Source organism: Vidua chalybeata, chromosome 3, assembly GCF_026979565.1.
Source record: "Vidua chalybeata isolate OUT-0048 chromosome 3, bVidCha1 merged haplotype, whole genome shotgun sequence".
NCBI classification, from domain to species: Eukaryota; Metazoa; Chordata; class Aves; order Passeriformes; family Viduidae; genus Vidua; species Vidua chalybeata.
This window is the reverse complement of record NC_071532.1, coordinates 113,486,942-113,496,712: the sequence shown is the minus strand read 5'-3', so window position 1 is coordinate 113,496,712 and position 9,771 is coordinate 113,486,942. Positions and strand designations below refer to the sequence as shown.

Below are 9,771 nucleotides of genomic sequence, written 5' to 3'. Positions count from 1 at the left end.
GGCCGCGGGGCTCCGCGCGGCGACAGCGGGCTCGGAGGAAAGCACCGAGCCAGGGCCCGGCCGCCGGCTCGCGGGGCACGGCCGGGAGATGCTGGGGCAGGCGAGCATCCTGAGGAAAGCACCAGAGCCCGGGTGGAGTCGGGCTGGCCACGGGCCCGGACGGGGAATCCGCGGACGTGGACTGCGATAACTGCCCCAGAATAGACGGGACCGGGCAACTACCGATATTATAGTTAGACACGCGTCCTGTAGTCTTCATCTATTTTTTCAACCACAGAAAACCAGGGGAGAGCGCGAACGCAGTCCCCCACTACCACAAATTATGCAGTCGAGTTTCCCGCATTTGGGGAAATCGCAGGGGTCAGCACACCCGGAGTGCAAGGGATGAGCCTCGCCCTGGGAAAACCACCTGCCTGATCATGGTGTCTCCCCTGCCAGGTAAGTATGACTCCCGCACCGCCCCGCCCGCACCGCCCGCCCGCCCCACGCCCCGACAACACACGCCCGGCCCCGCCCCGGCCCCGCTCCCGCCCGGCCCCGCTCCCGCCCGGCCCGCACGGCCCGGCCCGCACGGCCCGGCCCGCGCAGCGCCCGCGGACGCGCCAGGGCAGCGCGGGTTTGGCGCGGGCTGGGGCCCGGCATGCCGCGCGGCGGACGCTCATCTGCATGGACACGCCCCCACCGTGACAGCGCCGTTGCCGGTCCCGGGCGCTCCCGCCGGCCGTGGCCGGGGCTGCGAGGTCACCTCCCCGCCCGGCCGGCCCCACCTCCCCGCCCGCGCCGGGGCTCCGCGGTCTCCGTGCCCGCCGGACCCGCGGGAGGGTCACCCGGGCGGCTCCAGCGCTGCCGCTCCTTCCCGGGCTGGTCCCTCGTTTGCCCGGTCCCGCCGAGCGCTGACGGCCCGGCTCGGTCCCTGTCCTGTCCCTGCTCTGTGGGCTGGCAAGGCCGCTGGTGTGTTCGCTGGCCGCTGGCACGTCACTGCTGGGGAAGGGCGGCTCCCATCACCTTGCTCTCCTCCGGGAGCTGCGGCACAGGAATCCCTGGTGCCCGGGAGCTCACGGTCCCTCATCGCTGCAGCCCGGGTGTCCCATTGCCCCTACTTGTCTGCTAGGGCATGGGCTGTGTAGTGACGGACAGCCTCTGTCAAAGCCCTTCCCCCTCCTCTCGTCTTCCTCCCCATCCCTTCGTGCACTCAGGATTGTTCCTCTGCCCCGTCTGCCCCATCCAAGCCTCGTTTCCGGACTCTCACGGTCCAGTTTGCTTCCAGGCTGGATCAGCTGAACCCTCATAGACACAAACACCGACAGTGACAAACCCAACAAGACCTTGATGCCGCCCCAGGGGGTTCCCTACTCATCCTCCGTGTTCAGAAGCCGTTGCTACCCATCTGAAAGCTGAGACACAGCCCCAGGTTGCTTTGCTCCAGGTCTTCCACGCAATGGGAGAAGTTTGTGCTGGACTTTGTGAAAGGGCATTTCTGCTCTCTGCCTTTGTTCTGCACATGGACAGCACGTGCCACGGTCCTGCATGGGCACCCCCAGCCCACGAGCAGCCGGCACATCACTGAGACCCCAGTGTCACGATCCGCTTGTTGCGGGGTGTCCTGATGGTTCTTCTCACCGATCCCAAAGTGCAAAAAGGCAAACAGCAGGGGACTGTCAGTTAATCGCAACAAATGCACCTTTATTATGGGCCAGAACAGTAAATGTGATAGTGGGGATCAGAAAGGAGATAAAAGGATAGAGAGAGAGAGAGAAGAGGGGTTTGGGAATAGCTACCAACACAGGCAAGATCCTCAGTGGTCCGGACGATGGGGATCCGTCTGTCGTGTCGGGGGAGTCTCCGAAGTTCTGGTCAATTCAGGGGTCCAGTTATAGTCCACAGAGGAAAGAGGGGGGAACATGCAGGACAATGAGAGTCTGTTGTGATTGCTGCGGGGGAACAGGTGAGTCCACTGAAAGCACCAAGGCAGGACGAACACAATGAAGAATAAGTCCATTGGAATCACTGAAGAAGAACAGGTCATGTCATCAGTGGTTTCCCCACTCCCTGTGGTAGGGGTCTCAGTCTCAGTCCTTGGGAGGGGGTTTTTGATCTCCGTCTGTCACAGTGGTGACGAGGCAGATGAGGGGTCTTCAGTGAGAGACCACGGGAGTCACCCCAAAAGTTCATTGGGCTTAAATGGTGGAGAGTGGGTGAATATGCAGCGGGCCGTTCCTTGCTGGGTCCATGCCAGGTCCCTGCCAACTCCTTGCCAAGTTCTTGCCAGGCCTTGTTTGGAACAGCCAACCTAAGGTACAGCAGTTGCACCCGCACTGCTGCTCCCTCCAAGCCGGATCTGTATGGGGGGAAGGGGTTTCTCCTCGTGGCAAATGTGGGGGCTTCAGACGGCCTCTTACACCCAGCCAGCAGGGACAGGAGAGGAGCTGGGCCATGGCGTTGGCTTTGGGTGTGCAAGGCCCCGAGGGGTCACGGGAGCTGGTGGCTCTGGGCTGAAATGAATACCGGGGTTTGAGGGCCCCTTGCTTCCCCTTGGAGAGTGCGTGGGCATTTCCACGGCACTGTGTGCTCGTGGCTGTTGTTATTGGACATGAAGTACACAAACGTTTGGTAAGTTTAAAGGCTAAAAAAGAGTGTTTTATATGAGTAACTGGTATTTATAGAATTCTAGAGGTGACTGTGGATTGGAGGATGGAATTACCACCTCTCCAGCCAGACTGGTCAAACTAACAGTCCATCAGTTCTCTCTTCTCACAAAGAAGAATGCAAAACAATCATTGTTTACATGAACAGTGTGTGAGAACTCCAGTAGAAATATGTAAACAGATCAGAAAACTGAAGAAGTTTTATGAGAACTTTAAGACTCTCAAAAGAACTATAAAAGGAAACTTAACACTTTTAAAAACCGGGACAACACGTGGCCATCCCCTCCACGGGCATCTGCTCTCACTGTGCTGCTGCCAGCGCCCCGACCGCTGCGGGGCTGGGGGTGGCTGGGCTGTGAAGGGCTCTGGACCCCGTGGGTGCCAGCCTGGGGGCCTGTGCTGGAGCCCAGGACGAGCCATTTCCACCCGGCGAGGCCCCTGCTGCCCTCCCAGTCTCCCCGGTGTCCCTTTCCCTTCGCAGGCTTCAGTCATGATTTTAAAAGGGTTAAGGTGTTAGCTGAGGGTTACAACCGATGCATATCGAAGTTAGATACACCAGCGACAGGTTAATGATTATTAGATGCTTAAGCTAAAGCTAGTTGTTGTATTATGAGCTTATTTGCAGAAGGAAGTGGAGCAAGTGAACCATTATAGGAACATACTGAAACCAGCAGAACAATGCCCAGCACCTGGACCCTGTGTCAATGCATCACGGAGCAGGTGGCCTCGGATCCTGCCAGAAGGTCACAGAGACCTGCCAAAGACTTTCCTGACTTCATCCCTGGCACCACTGACCCAATTTGAGACCACCGACCCAATTCAAGAGAAGAACTCAAGAGAAGAACTGCGCACGTGTGAAGGACTAATAACCTCATTTTAATACAGAGCGGGGATGGGAGGTGCCGTTGTTATGGATATGTATTAATTTGGGAAATAAATAGAAGGCAAAAATCCTCGTGTGGTGCGGACACGCATTTCGGGAACGACCCCCCCCGGGCTGCCCGCTGGTGTAATAAACATACTGCTTTCTAACTTTGCCTAGTTAGAGAGTCTGCCGTGATTTCCGGTTTTAACGATTCGGTGTCAGCCAGCACGGAGCTGTCTGTGTCCCCGAGACACACCGGGTCCCCCTGGCCCGCAGCCCCTGCGCTGCCTCACGGCACCGCTCCTGCTCTCGGTACCGTGGTGGCCACGCTCCGCCGCTGCTGCGGCTCTAAGCCCGGCCCCGCGGTGCTCTGGCACCGAGTCCTGAATGGCACGACGGCACCGGGACCGCGACCCGGACCGGGACCGGGACCGGGACCGGGACCTGGACCCAGACCCGGAGCGGGACCGGGACCGGCAGTCGGTTCCGGTCAGCGAGAGGGGGCGGGGCAGTAGGAGCGCGCGGCAGAAGCGGCAATAGCGGTGTGGGTACCGCTGAGTGGGCGTGTCCATGCAGATGAGCGTGCGCCGCGCGGCATGCCGGGCCCCAGCCCGCGCCAAGCCCGCGCTGCCCTGGCGCGTCCGCGGGCGCTGCGCGGGCCGGGCCGTGCGGGCCGGGCCGTGCGGACCGGGCGGGAGCGGGGCCGGGCGGGAGCGGGGCCGGGGCGGGGCCGGGCGTGTGTTGTCGGGGCGTGGGGCGGGCGGGCGGTGCGGGCGGGGCGGTGTGGGAGTCATACTTACCTGGCAGGGGAGACACCATGATCAGGCAGGTGGTTTTCCCAGGGCGAGGCTCATCCCTTGCACTCCGGGTGTGCTGACCCCTGCGATTTCCCCAAATGCGGGAAACTCGACTGCATAATTTGTGGTAGTGGGGGACTGCGTTCGCGCTCTCCCCTGGTTTTCTGTGGTTAATGACAGATTCAGTATTTGGTACTTCTGAGCAGGAGGTGCCGGTTTCCTCTTTCTGTGACACTTTTCCTGCTAAGGCATTGCACGGGTGATGAATTTTCTCCCAGCGGCCGTTCGATGGTCGCACTCTCTGCCTGCCCGGGCCCGTCGCTGTCCCGTCCGTGCAGAAGCGGCAGAAGTTCGCAGCCCCTCAGGAGCAGTCGGGCTTCGCCGCTTTTGCCTCCTGGCTCCCGGCCGAGCGCGCTCGAAGCGGCTCCGGCCCGCCCCGCGCTCGCCTGCGGCGGACGGCGAGACTCGGGTTTGCCTTTACGGCCGACTCTGCGCCTCGCTGCCGACGGTGGCACGGCTGGGAGGAGAGATTCCGTCCTGCTCGGGTTTGGGCAGCTGATACCCAGAAAGCAAGCAGAGCTCAGCAGCACCTTTGGATGCTCGTTGAGCACGTCTTCTTTATTACGGCGTGCCGGGCGCGTGAGGGACAGATCCTGCCTTTCCTTGGTTGTGAGAGGAAAGAAGTGCTCTAATGTCTTTACAAATAATTTCATGGGTGAAGCTATGGGTGGTAACGGCTGTGAAATGGGTCCGAATGTCTCTGCTGACTTTGGGCAGCAGGTTTGTTGCAGAGCCCAGACAGCCTGGCTCCTGATGGAGTCTGCACAAGGCTGAGCTCCTGAACTTTGGGGCAAAATAACGAGTTCAAGGGGGGAATACGTGGTAAGTGGGTCGGGAAGGCTGCACCTTCCTTGTACCTCAGCCAATGGGGAAAGGGAAAGGGCAACATGCAGCTGGGAGTTAGGATAAAAGGAGGCTGCACCCTCCAAAAACCTGGGAGAGAAAACCACGCAGACGTGTGCTCCAGTGGACTCTTGGCCTTTATTCAAATAAAGTTGAACAACAACTCTGTCTCCTTTCTGGACATAAACCTCTGGCGTTTGTAGATTTTTCTGACAGTTATAAAGTTATTTCCGTTATCTAGCATTACAGCGTGTTTATTAATTTAATTTCTAAGACATCATTTACATTTTCTTAAAAATGCTTTTCGTAACTTCGCCTACACATTTTGAGTTATTTCATGGTCTCTGCTGTTATCTTGCATCATAAACAGTTCCTTACAGGCTTTTCTAGTGGTCATTCCGAAGATGACTTGGCTTCTGGTAAACTTTATCTTGGCAGCTCCTCTTTTCTCGTTAGCTCCAGCACTTGTCCTCTTCAGACCAGGTTTTTCTACATTCGCAGCTAAAAGCATCCTTTGTTGTGCTATCTCGTTTGTTACGGTTGAGCATAACACTGTACACAGTTTATTCTGTGAGAAAGGGGATGAATTTCCTTTTATATCAGCTCCCATGGCTCACAAGGACGTGTCAAATTCCTGCCGCTGGAAGTCCGGCAGCACTCGCGGACTCGGTAGGAGTGACCCAGACAGCGATCACCGAGCGGGACTGGCATCTCCGCGCCTTCTGCCTCGCGGGGGCCCGCTCGGAACCGATCTCCGCCAGGTGATTCCCTGGGCCCGCAGACCCGGGGTGGGACGGGCCGGGACCATCCCGGCCCCGGACACGGCAGTCCAGAGCCCCCCCTCGGGAGCCGCTCTCCAATTCCAGCAGGGAACAACCCGGGCACCGGCAGCGCCGGTTTGCGGAGGGCACGGCGGGAGATGCTCCAGGACCCCCGGCTATCCCTAAGCCACCTACCGGGGACGGGACGGGGACACGCTGACCGCCTCCGCTCACGCGGTTCAGCGCTGCCACCCAAACACAGCAGCAGCCAGAGCCCGGCGCTGCGGTGCCCGCACAGACGGGGTTCTACAGATTGTAGGCAGTCGGAATGATTTCAGATCTCTGTTCTTCAACCAGAAAACCAGGGGAGAGCGCGAACGCAGTCCCCCACTACCACAAATTATGCAGTCGAGTTTCCCGCATTTGGGGAAATCGCAGGGGTCAGCACACCCGGAGTGCAAGGGATGAGCCTCGCCCTGGGAAAACCACCTGCCTGATCATGGTGTCTCCCCTGCCAGGTAAGTATGACTCCCGCACCGCCCCGCCCGCACCGCCCGCCCGCCCCACGCCCCGACAACACACGCCCGGCCCCGCCCCGGCCCCGCTCCCGCCCGGCCCCGCTCCCGCCCGGCCCGCACGGCCCGGCCCGCACGGCCCGGCCCGCGCAGCGCCCGCGGACGCGCCAGGGCAGCGCGGGCTTGGCGCGGGCTGGGGCCCGGCATGCCGCGCGGCGGACGCTCATCTGCATGGACACGCCCATTCAGCGGTTCCTGCACCGCAGCGCCCCCTCCCCGCTGTGATTTGCATGGCCACGCCCCCTCGCCAAACTCCGCCTCGGGCCGACCCTCGTGGCAGCGCCCCCTGGCGGCGCGGCGGAGCGGTCCCGGTCCCTCCCGGGAGCGTCCGGATCCTCCCGAACGGAACCGGATCCCGAACGGAACCGGATCCCGAACTGAACCAGATCCCGAACAGAACCCAGTCCCGAAGGGATCCAGACCCGGCACGGGAAGCGAGCACGGCGCCGTTTAACCCGATGCTGCTCGGCAGCCCGTGCCAGGTCTGGGACAGAATCTCCGGAAAAGACCAGGAGCAGAGGGCACGGGCATTCCCAGGTGGTGCTGCAGAAATGACCACAGCTGCTGCCAGGGGCGGCGCAGAGGCACAGGGCGAGGCCCATGGCAGGGACCAGCCCCTGAGCTGGGATTAACTCCCTCCGAAATAGCACGGGCTGGGTTGCGGGCAGGACGGGCTGAGCCTGGACAGAAGGAAAAATCGTAAGGGGAAGAGATTGGGCCGGAGTGAAGGGGACCGCAGGCATCTCCTCTCGCCACGGCCAGTCCCTGGGTTCCACTTAAGCCGGGGAATGGAGCCGTGGGTTTTCCAGTGGATACTGGAGTATGTCGTTCCGTGGTTACTGGCTGTGAGGGAGCTTGCTGTGAGTAAAAGGTCGCTGTTGTTGCTGCAGTGGGAGGAAATCCCTCAGGGCAGGAAATCCCTCGGACATCCCATGGAATTCGGGACCGGGAACACAAAATGACCCCATCGCTTTCCCCACGTGCCCGAGTGCCCTTTGCCACTGCTCAGGCGGGGTTTGCTGTGAAAGGAAAATGCACAATTCACTTTTGCAAAGGACTCTGTCTGGTTTGCATGTTCCTCTGGGAAATGCATGGAAGGTGCAGCTCTGCCCATTCAGCCAGGGAAAGTTTTAGGTGATATGTTTCTCTTTAAGCTAGGTCTTGTATCAGCTCTCAGAGAATTTATTACACTTGACATAGTTTAGCTACCCCGAGTCGCATAAAATTAGCAGGATGGCTTCTGAGGTAGTGTTGGAAACAGAAAAAGGTTTAATAAAAGGCAAAATAACAAAGCTCTTACAGAGAAAAACTGAGCCAGGGGCAAGAGGTTCTTGTTTCTACTAAAACACCCCACAAACGCAATTGTTTCCTTTGTTCTCTTCTTTTTCTAGTGAATTACCGAAGTGAAACTTTTTAGCCTTTGTCTAATTAGGTAACCTTAGGTTTGAGGTGAAGTCTTAAAGGTCTTATGAGGTGTCTTTTGACCAAATTGGGGAAAGAAACTTGGAGGCTTTTTGCCTTTTTAAACAGACACAGAAGGATTTAATCACTCCCTCAGCAGAGAGCACATTCCTACATTTAAGTGCCCTCATAGCACCGGTTTGGGCTTTGGGAATCCTGGGGCAAGAGAGAAACGTGAGTCTGCTAAAAGCTGAGCTGGACCGGGAGCCCAAGCGGTGAGAAAAGACCAACCCCGGTAGGACGAGAGGCCCAGCGAGGACTGGAAATGTTCACAGGCTCTTTTGTACAGCTCGGGTTATTGCCAATTCGAATTTGCCTCTCTGGTGCCCCGAGAAGAAGCCGAAATCACCGGGACAGACGGGTGCGGGAGTTACGGGGAGCCCGGCCCAGAGCGCCGATGTTCCCGGCGCTGTCCCCGATCCCGACGCCCTCCCGGCCCGGTCCCGACACCAGGACGCACTTTGGGGGTCGGTGTGACAGACGTCTTCTCTCGCAGCCCTGGGGCTCAACAGAGCCGCCTTTTCCTTGCCCTCGAGTGGGAAGATGCAGCTCTAAGGGGGAAACGATATCTCGAGGTTTGAATAAAGCCTGCAGGTTTTTAGCTGTCCATCGGTGCCTGCAGACAGAGCCGTGTGACCGACCGCTTCTCCCGGGAACGCCGCACGCCCGGCTCGCCGCTACTCCGAGGGAAAAGAGAAAGCCGAGAGGAGCGGGCTGCGCGGGGGAGAGGCACCGGGAGGGGCACGGCAGCACCGGGAGGGGCATGGCATCACCGGGAGAGGCACGGCAGGAGCGGGAGGGGCACGGCAGCTCCGGGAGGGGCACGGCAGGAGCGGGAGGGGCACGGCAGGAGCGGGCAGTACCCGGGGAAAAGGTAATCCCGGCCGCGGGAGGTCGTGGCCGCTGAGCCATTGGCCGCTGGCGGGGAACAGAACCCGGCCCGAAGGGAGGGAAGAGCCGCGGGCTCGGGGCAGCGGCTCCCGCGGCACCCGGGGCTCCCGGCGGGGCCCGGCCCGGGCGGCTCCGAGGAGCGGCGGGGCCGGCCCGGAGAGGGGCGGGGCGAGTGGGGCTGTGGGCGTGTCCATGCAGATGAGCGTCCGCCGCGCGGCATGCCGGGCCCCAGCCCGCGCCAAGCCCGCGCTGCCCTGGCGCGTCCGCGGGCGCTGCGCGGGCCGGGCCGTGCGGGCCGGGCCGTGCGGGCCGGGCGGGAGCGGGGCCGGGCGGGAGCGGGGCCGGGGCGGGGCCGGGCGTGTGTTGTCGGGGCGTGGGGCGGGCGGGCGGTGCGGGCGGGGCGGTGCGGGAGTCATACTTACCTGGCAGGGGAGACACCATGATCAGGCAGGTGGTTTTCCCAGGGCGAGGCTCATCCCTTGCACTCCGGGTGTGCTGACCCCTGCGATTTCCCCAAATGCGGGAAACTCGACTGCATAATTTGTGGTAGTGGGGGACTGCGTTCGCGCTCTCCCCTGGTTTTCTGCGGTTAATGACAGATTCAAGCTATAGAGTAGCTATTTTTGTACTTGTGGGTTTATTGCTTGTTCGCCAGGCTGTCGGAGCCGAGCTGGCTCCCGGTCAGACGCTTGCTCCTCCCGCTCACCGCCGTTCTGGCCCGGGCCAGCGTGGGGAGGGTGCTGTGAAAAGTACGTTCACTCTCCTGTGAAAGTGTCACCAGTTTAATAAAGGACGATAGCGGGCACATGCCATAAAGCAAAGGTTATTGCGGCCGGGTGCATCTTGGTGCTCAGCCAAGACCACACCATTGCC

The 9,771-nt window shown here is 60.4% G+C and overlaps 4 non-coding genes across 4 annotated transcripts; 2 read left to right on the top strand and 2 right to left on the bottom strand.

The window, feature by feature from the left end:
* Window positions 1–282: 282 nt before the first annotated feature.
* LOC128786530 (U1 spliceosomal RNA) lies at window positions 283–446 on the bottom strand. Its single transcript, XR_008430321.1, has one exon. It is a non-coding gene; the product is annotated as a U1 spliceosomal RNA (small nuclear RNA).
* A 3,856-nt stretch (window positions 447–4,302) lies between these two features.
* On the top strand, window positions 4,303–4,466 carry LOC128786529 (U1 spliceosomal RNA). The gene has a single exon (XR_008430320.1). It is a non-coding gene; the product is annotated as a U1 spliceosomal RNA (small nuclear RNA).
* A 1,867-nt stretch (window positions 4,467–6,333) lies between these two features.
* LOC128786546 (U1 spliceosomal RNA) lies at window positions 6,334–6,497 on the bottom strand. The gene has a single exon (XR_008430337.1). It is a non-coding gene; the product is annotated as a U1 spliceosomal RNA (small nuclear RNA).
* A 2,815-nt stretch (window positions 6,498–9,312) lies between these two features.
* LOC128786545 (U1 spliceosomal RNA) lies at window positions 9,313–9,476 on the top strand. The gene has a single exon (XR_008430336.1). It is a non-coding gene; the product is annotated as a U1 spliceosomal RNA (small nuclear RNA).
* The last annotated feature ends 295 nt before the right edge of the window (window positions 9,477–9,771 follow it).